The sequence below is a fragment of the Myotis davidii genome, unplaced genomic scaffold (assembly GCF_000327345.1).
Source record: "Myotis davidii unplaced genomic scaffold, ASM32734v1 scaffold293, whole genome shotgun sequence".
In the NCBI taxonomy this organism is placed as follows: domain Eukaryota; kingdom Metazoa; phylum Chordata; class Mammalia; order Chiroptera; family Vespertilionidae; genus Myotis; species Myotis davidii.
In genome coordinates, this window is record NW_006285115.1 from 1,216,121 (window position 1) to 1,225,839 (window position 9,719).

Consider the following 9,719-nt stretch of genomic DNA (forward strand, 5'->3'; position numbering starts at 1 on the left):
TACATTGTGAACTCTGGGGAGAGAGCACTGTTACCATTAGACTGACAGGCTTCTTGTATCAAATAATTATGAGGAACCAAGAAGACTAAAAGTACTAACAAATCTGATACAAGATGCCATGAAACTCAAAGGAGGAGGAGATTTTGAGACATATGGCTAAAGTAATAGTTTGGTAAATGCAATTGTTGGCTAACAGGAAGCAAGAATGGCCTGTGGTGCATGTCACATCATAGGATGAGTAGCTTTTGCAAAGCCTGAGAATCAATTAGGGTTCATAATATGAAATATTTTTTTAAGTGTTTTCTGGTAGATTATCAAAAATGGTTGCAGCAATATTTTTCACTGAACAGAGTATTCTAGAACATCCCCCCTTCAATCTGAATGACATTTTATAGCAATATCAACAGATAGAATATGGAAAGACTTATTTGGTGTCACTTCTGAGGCTAGGTCCTAAAAGATGAGAACAGCTTATTCTTCTTTCTAAAGGGTTGGTGTGGAATCTGATACTATTTTGTGAAAGCGAATGTCATTCAGAGAGGGTACATTTAAGTGTTATAGCTAATAACACCCACTAACATCTCAACTAAGAGCCTTGAGTATTTTTTTTCTGGGGATGGGAAGAACATAGATCAAAGGCATAGGGAAGAAAATATGCTTTCAATTATGGACCAGAAAACAAGAAGTTCAAGCTGTTGATAACAGATTTATTTTTTATCAGACTGAAGGGTTTATCAGCATTAAAAAGAAATGTTGCCGCCCTCACCGGTTTGGCTGAGTGGATAAAGCATCGTCTTAAGGACTGAAGGGTCCCAGGTTTGATTCCGGTTGAGGTCATGTACCTTGGTTGCGGGCACATCCCCAGTAGGGAATGTGCAGGAGACAGCTGATCGATGTTTCTCTCTCATTGATACTTCTTACTCTCTATACCTCTCCCTTCCTCTCTGTAAAAAAATCATTAAAATATATTAAACAAAACAAAACAAAGAAGAAATGTTGCTGAGAAGGAATAATATCTTATCTTGGAAAAAGAAGTAAGGACCTCCCAGTCAGGAACTGTTCATCTTACTTTTACAATTGTGAATACACTAAGCACAGAGTTTATTCCTGTATATTTATTAATTATTATATTATTTTCCAGATGAACAACTGTAAACCTACTGTTGCTTCCCCCTGTTTATCTATCTATCATGTATATATCTATCTATCATTGATCTATCTACCTTACTTAATGATTATTGTATTTATTTCCTAAAAGGTAGTTGTAAGCATTGGATGACATCTGCATAGGGAAACATTGTACAAACTTCAAAACATTTCACGATTTTAATTAGAACTTAATGAGTTTTGGCCACAAAAAAACGAACTATTACAGGCTACATTAAAATGCTACCTCCTTTCAGTTTGTCGACGCTAGACTCATTCAATCTTTCTGCCATTGGTCTTTATATATACCCAGTCGAGCAATGCATATACTTATTGAAAATGTTTCAAAGTTCTAAAATATACTCTAGAAAACTCAAGACTATATGATGAAATTTATATGTAATATATTATCAAAATTATATAAGGGATACATATATTTATTTAAAAATAGATTTACATTTCATTGATCATATGTAGCCAGATAGTGAATTTTGTATGAGTAAATGTGGAAAATAATAAGGCAAATTTTTAAATTTAATATCTCATATTTGATTCATATTTTATTGGTGTATTCAAATAGTTAAACGACATATGTTGTTATAGAGCACTAAAAGTTTAGACTTGTTTTATAAGTTTGAGTATTCCCAGAACTCCCAAATATTATCTCTTCATTAAGTAATTTAATGTATTCAAGTATTGTGTCCTAGACTCATAATAAGTGACTATGAAATATCATAGAACTGATTATGTGGATTCTGAAAGCTAAAAGTGATGTTTGCTCTGTAGTTCTCAGCACAGGAAATGAAATTCTTCATCATACAAATATACTGCCTATTAAGGTAATCACCTAAGGAACATTTTTTTTTTTCAGGGAAAAATATTAGGATTGCTATTTTGTAGCAGCAGTTGATTCCCAAGTAGCAGGCACGATGAACTTAGAGAAACTTCAGTTATTTGCAACCCTGCACCTTGAGTGAAACCTTAGTCCTTAAACACGAAATGGTAGGCTCATCTGCCATGATGCATGCTGTTCACATTCCTTTTTTTAAATTGTTTTTATTGATTTGAGGGAGAGGGAGGGAGAGAGAGAGAAACATTGATCAGCTGCCTCCTGCACAGCCCCTACTGGGGATCAAGTCTGCTACCAGGGTTTGTGCCCTGACCAGGAATCAAACTGGTGACCTCTTGGTACACAGGATGGCATTCTAACCAACTGAGCCACATGGGCCAGGGCTGTTTTCATTCTTTTGAAATAGAATTAACTCCATGGAAGTGCTCAGTTCAAGTATATCTAGTATATCAAAGATGGTCATCAATGTTGATCTTCCATAGTTAGGTAGATCTATTGCACCACTAGAATAAAATCTAATGGATAAATGACAGAAAAATAAATTTCAGTTGATCCTTGAACAACATGGGTTTGAACTGAGTGTTTGCTGTTATACACAATTTTTAAAAATTAATATGTACTATTTTAAATGTATTCTCTTCTTTATGATTGTCTTAATATTTGTGTTCTCCAACTTCATTATAAGAATACAGTATGTAATAAATATATCATACACAATATGTGTTGACTGTTATATTATTGGTAAGGCTGCCAGTCAACAGGAGGCTCTTAGTACAAAAGTTTTAGAGGATTCAAAAGTCATATGCAGTTTGGCTAAGCTTTCCTTCCAAACTTACTTAATTGATATATCATTGAAATGAACATTATAATTTAATTTATTATCTCATTACTTATAAAGGTATTCTTTGGAGTAAGAAGAATTCCATTGAATTGTGACACAATCTTATATCAAAATGTATTAATCATTTGCAAATATTTGTCTTGAATAAGCAAATGCTCATCTACCTTAGGCCTTTTCCAAAACTTATTTGAAACTATACAACATGAAGTCGATAGAGGTGTTAACATAAGCCTGAAAATTTTTATCATTGTATTCAAATTAGCATATTAAAGAAACCAGGTATGATCATATCTATTGAAAGGGATGTTTATAATGATACTTGAGTAATTCTTGCATTGGGATTTGATAGCCAACACGTGAAACCATAAAGTCATTGACTAGCAAAGACAAAATAGAATTTAAAATATTACCTATAGGGTAAAGGTAGAACATTTGGTAATTTCAACTTCCTAAATTTTTATTTTGAATTTTTTTTTCTCTAATTAAAATTTGAAGCTATATGTTCCAAAATCTTCCTGATCTTAAAAAATATGTTCATGACTTTCCCCCATAAAACATATTTCAAAGTCCCAAGATGAAGTAATTAGAGTGTCTGCCTTGAATTCTATAAATTGTCACACCTGTTCACTTGAACAAAGCATGAAAACATGCAGACTTTAACAGATTTCTAGGACTCATTAAAGGACTTACACTGCACCAGCAGAGATTACTTAATATAGATAACAACACACCAGTCATTTTCAGGCAGACATCAAATGATTTTTAAGTCACCGAAACTGCTGAGGCAGAAGTAGAAAATTATTACAATTGTATAGAATTTTTGTAGCAAATGATAGCCAATTCAGAATTCTACAAAGGAAGACTGCATTCAATATCACAGGACTAAAAGTAGCTATTACATGTTTTTCACTTTAAAAGCAAAGCAATCATGCAATTTTCATAACTGTTATGAAAATTTAACACATTCTGAGTCAAAGTTAAGTGGATATTCATATTATTCACATGATCATTTGTTCCAAAAACCATATCTTTCACTTTTAAAAGGTGGTGTGTTTCTTTCAATATTACTTCCAGTGTCCCAATAAATCACATAACCAAAACTATGATTCTTTTCTTTCTATATATGGCAAAAAGATTGTACAAAATTCAAATATAAACGTGTGACTCCTAAATTGAAAAAAAAGATTGCTTTATACCTATTCCAGAGTACATCTGTCAGAAGAAAATCACAATAATTTGAAATTCCTTTAAGATTAAGAACAGCCCCTATCTCTGATTTTCTTGATTATAAAACATTTATTCATTACCTTATATTTGCAACAAAATGGAGCTATAAGTTGACTAGATAATAGGCCTTGCTGTCAAGGACACTGTATATCAGCAGGCAGAGTAAAGGAAGTGAATTTTGGAGAAGGGAAAGATAGAAAAACTTCATTCTAGAGAAGGGAATAATGATGAGCAGCAACAGAAAGTGTGAATGTGTTCATAACAAAATCACTAGAATTAATTGTTTAGAGAAATATTAAAAAATAAGTTCATAAAAGTAAGTAGAAGTCAATTGTATAAATACGCAAATGATAAAAAAAAAAATGAGACTGGACTTGACTCTCTTTGTTAAACTGAAGAAATAAACATCAGATGAAGGGTTGTTTCGTCAGACAAGCAAAAGTAACAACAGCTAAAATAACTGAATGCTTACTATGTGTCTGCCATTTTTACCAAGTACTTAGCATGGATTGTTTCATTTAATCCTCATAAAAATCCATGAGATGGGTATTGATAATTCTCAAAATTTCACAAATCAGGAAATTAAAATGTAGAGAGCTTAAATAATATCCTAAAGGCCATAGAGCCAGGAGTTATAGACATGGTCTTGGGACACAAGTCTGCTTAACTTTACTGCAGTGCTATATTAACCACACCAGTGCTGCATTTACTATCTTATTCATTCTGCAGAGCAAGCGGGGGCGTTGTGCCGTATTTCCTTCACAATGTAGGTGATGTAACTGAAGATTAGATGACTAAAATCTGTCTATGACTACTGCAGAATCTATTAACCAAACTCACATAACTCTCATGTTCATCTTTCTACTATGTAACATTAGAAAAGGGAAAGTATTTGGAGTGTTTTGAGAAAGTAATATTTACAAAGGCATATTTAGAAAATTAAGTTGGTCATACTAGGTGAAATTATTTGGGCGAGACATTATATATTTGTTATAGCTACTCAATTGTCTCTCCTTAAATGTTCAACATTTTCACAGTGCTCTACTTAGTGAAGCTGCCTCGTTTATAGTTGTTTAATCTTAAAATAATTACCATAATATATAAAGTGAATAAATTAATATTTATGCCTAATTATGCATATTTGATGCTTTACATTACATGTATCCACCTGCAAGTCGCTATTTAGGTTTCATCTTAGTGTTATATTTCTGTAGATCATGCTGAGCATAGAACTAAAGATCATCACCAATGCTGATAATGATCATAGTGACCAAATGAGGCTTGACAATGTAAAAATAATAACAATCCAGAGGAAAATACATAAATTCCTTCCTAGATGATGCACATCATTAAATATATTAGATTAACTTCTTTAACTATTTGCCGTAATTTTTTTTTTTACTCCTCACCCAACAATATTTTTTCCATTGAGTTTTTAGAGAAAATGGGAGGGAGAGAGAGACACGCAGAGAAACAAACATTGATGTGAGAGAGACACATCAATTGGTTGCCTCCCAAATGCCCTGAGAGTAAAACTGCGCCTGCAACCAAGGTAGCCTTGATTGAAATTGAACCCATGGCCCTTTAGTCCATAGGCTGCCACTCTAACCACTGAGCAAAATGGGCTAGGGCTGTCATAATTTTAAGTACAAATTTTATAAATGCTAAGCCTTAAAGTTGATTTTACGTGTAGTGTGCCTATTGGCTCATGTAATGCGATTAACTATCCACACTACTTAACAAATTACACTTATGAGAACAAGGAATAGTTCAATTTTCTAAATGGCAGGGGGTTAGAGCTAGAGTTGAATTGACTGAGATTATTTTTCCAACCTCGATCAGGATTGAATTTCAAAATAGGATTAAAGTTCAATTATTAAAAATGAAAAAAGTTATATCTGATTTAGCTCCTGCTAGCATTACTTTCCATGGACAAAATACTATTATCCTTAAATTCTACCCACTGCTAGAAGTCACAAATTGGAGAAGGAGAAATCAACTTTAAATTAAAAAATATTCTGCCTACCCTCTGATTTAAACTGCTAATGAAATGCCTTACAATATTCTTCACTAGTTAGATTGAACCACTTGTTACCTGTCCGATGATATCTGAGGTTATCACATCCTGAAATATAATTATTTCTCAATGCCATGCTGTGGTCTATAAATTATCTTGGGTATAGAGATCCCACCATGGATTGCAAATGAACCTTCTTGAATCTTGAAACTGAAATTGCTTTTGCAGTCCCCTAGCCTCCCCAATCCCCCAGTGTCTTATGTCCATTGGTTATGCTTATATGCATGCATACAAGTCCTTTGGTCGCCCGATCTCGTCTGAAATTGATTTTTTAAAAAAATATATTTTATTGATTTTTTACAGAGAGGAAGTGAGAGGAATAGCGAGTTAGAAACATTGATGAGAGAGAAACATCAATCAGCTGCCTCCTGCACACCCCCTACTTGGGATGTGCTCGCAATCAGGGTACATGCCCTTGACCGGAATCGAACCTGGGACCCTTCAGTCTGCAGGCCGACACTGTATCCACTGAGCCAAACCAGTCAGGGCTGAAATTGCTTTTTGTAGCTGTCAGTCCTAAACTAAGACTGAGGAGTTTATTTTTTGACAATCACTTTTCCTATAACAACCTGATATTTTAAAAAGTTTGATAAAAAGTCAGAAACTGATCATATATAGAATGAGAATGTTAATGATTCAATGAATTATTGAAAAATACATTAATTTTTTTGCAATAAACCTTATGAAATTATAGAATTAGAGTAAATCACTTTATAATGGATACATAAAATTTACATAATGTTTTCAAATTTGCAATTACAGTGTTAGATTAGACTTTAATTCTTAATTTTACTTTTATTATGACTGAGATTGACCTCAAGGTTAATTGTTCCTATTTATACTCCTTCTTAATATTGAGGTCTCTTAAAAATCAGGAATAGGTTTTTTTTCTAAAGGATCAATAGCTTCCAAATTAAATTGTTATATCTAAACCTTTAATTCTTTGCAGTCTTGATATAAATTTGCAATATATCATTAAACTATTTCTAGCATAATAGCTATAACTTCAAAACGTAAGTTCCAAATTTCTCAGTTAAGTGAAACTCAATAGCAAAGTAAATTTGAATAAAGGCTAATTTATGTAATCTCTGTTTGAGAAAGCACTAGAAATATAACATTTTCATATTTTTAATATGACTTTTTAAAATATTATCTCATCTTATTTATGAACTAGAGGCCCGGTGCACAAAAATTTGTGCACTGGCGGGGGGGGGGGGGGGTGCGTCCCGCAGCCCGGCCTGTGCCCTCTTGCAGTCTGGGACTCCTCAGGGGAAGACCACCTGCTGACTTAGGCCTGCTCCCCAGGAGCACCTATATTTCATGGATACATTGATGTGCTAGGACAAAATGGAATTAAATAGAAAAGGTCTATAACTGCAACACCTAAGTTTGGCCAACACTCAAAGGGATTATATATTTAGAGATCATTTGTTTTGTGAGGATTATTTTTGAAAATGTGTGTCAAATAATTCTGAATAGAATAAAAATATGGATCTGATGTAAATATTTGATCTATGTATTTTATACAAAAAATAGAATTGAGGATACTTTCCATTTAGCAGATTTTCCCAAGAAATTAACAGAAACCTCAATATGTGTACAGTGACACTTTTTTCAATTAATAATGGCATAATTAGAAAAAAGTTGAAAGCAATAAATTTAAACCTATCAATAATAAATGCAATTTTGAACAAGGTATAGATGATTTTATGAAAAATTAAGATAATAAAACCATATAAAAAATACTCAATCTTCAGAAAAAAATAGTATTAGAGATAAATATGACTAAACATAGTTTCTGCTGAAATTATTTTGTAATGTTCAGATAATCAAAATAAAATACGTTCAAAATTTTCCCTTTGATTTATAGATATCAAGTTGCAATCATTTTCTTTGAAAATAATTTTATTTAAAATAATTTTGTATAAACTATTTTCTATGTCTGCTTATTTAAGGAAATGAAATTGCCAATCAATAAATAACTGTTTCAAATATTATGTAATTATAACTGAGACAGGTCAGTAAGCCAAGACAAGTGGAATAGGAAAACTGAGATAGATAGCTGAACAAACTGGAAGAACAATTTACAGCAGGTACAGAATGTCGCCAGGCGGAAAGCCCCAGGTACAGAATGTCGCCAGGCGGAAAGCCCCTAACAAGGGGCAAAGCTAGGGAAACAAGGGTCTCGCCCCAGGGTGACTTCCCACCCCTAGCATATTGCTGCTCATGTGCTTTAGACCCCCTGACCTTTCCTCCCTAGAGGTGACATCTAGTCCTCAATTGTATGTCAGCCCCAGTCCCAGACAAGCAATGCCATTGCTGACCTCAGAACCAGCTGCCTTGACTAAGGACCACCTGCCCTCAAGCCCACCAATCAGGGGAGACCACGACCCTAACAGAGCACACAGGCTAAGCCTATGAACAGTCTATTGAGACCTTCCAGGAGACCTCCCCTAAGATTCCGGCCTGGAAGAGAGAAATAAATAGCCACAACACAAAAGAGGCAGTATGTGCCCTCTCGCGGGGGCACACCTGCACCATTCCCTTTCCGTTATTCTAAGGAACCTCAGGAGACTTGTCTCAGTGGAGTGGAGGGCAGTGACAGCGTGTCCGACGCTAAACCCCTGCACCTGTCTCCAAGGTCCGCCTTTTTCTCTGACTCCTCAGGGAGCTAAAGCAGCCCAGCCTGGGCTCTCCTGTTGCTCCTTCCATGCTAAGCTCTTCCTTGGTTCACTGTCCTGCGTGTGCTTTTACTGCAGCCAATAAGTCATTGCTTGCTTTGCTGGATTTTGTTTTGACTGAAATCATTCCTTCGAAGAGATAAGAACCAAGGTCTCATCCTCTCAGCAATGATATAACTGCTCTTGGCTTCCTCTTTTGCTCAAAAATGCTATTATTTAAAGGCAATTACATGGTTTCCATATGTATGTAGCATATGGTAAGAGACTGTAAAACATCTTTCATCTCATAACATACCTCAAGGAAACAAAAGACTTGAAGGAAAAAAGACCGGAAAAGATTTATTTGAAGGTAATTGGAATTCCCCCTTTTTTTTTTAAGGTTTCATCTTTTTTTAATTCTGTATCAATTGACATTCCGTATCATTTTGTAGTAGTGTTGGGTGTACAGCATACTAGTTAGAAAATTATATAATTTACAAAATAATTTCCCCAATAATTCTAGTACTCACTTGGCTCCATACATAGTTACGATTAGATTATTTACTATATTGCCTTTACATCCCCATGATTATTCTGTTACTGCCAAATTGTACTTCTAAAATCCCTTACATTTTTTTTAATCAGCTCCCTGGCCCCCTCTGATCTGGCAACCTCAGTTTTTTCACTGTATTCATGAGTCTATTTCAACTTTGTTTGCTTACTTTGTCTTAGGTCCCACATATAAGAAAGTTTAGATTCTCAAAAGCTACACACAAAATTCTAAAACCTATTGCTTTCTTGCCTTTGCTGTTATATCAAGTTTGTCAAATCCCACTTACATAAACTATCATGGTCTTACTATATCATATACCATAATCTTGCATACAATATTTTTCAATGTAGTTAATCATCTCACAA

At 34.2% G+C, this 9,719-nt stretch overlaps 1 protein-coding gene across 1 annotated transcript in view; it reads right to left on the minus strand.

Annotated features, from left to right (window-relative positions):
- Positions 1 to 9,719, minus strand: part of LOC102760403 (protein eyes shut homolog) — a 111,671-nt gene that overhangs the window by 100,935 nt on the left and 1,017 nt on the right.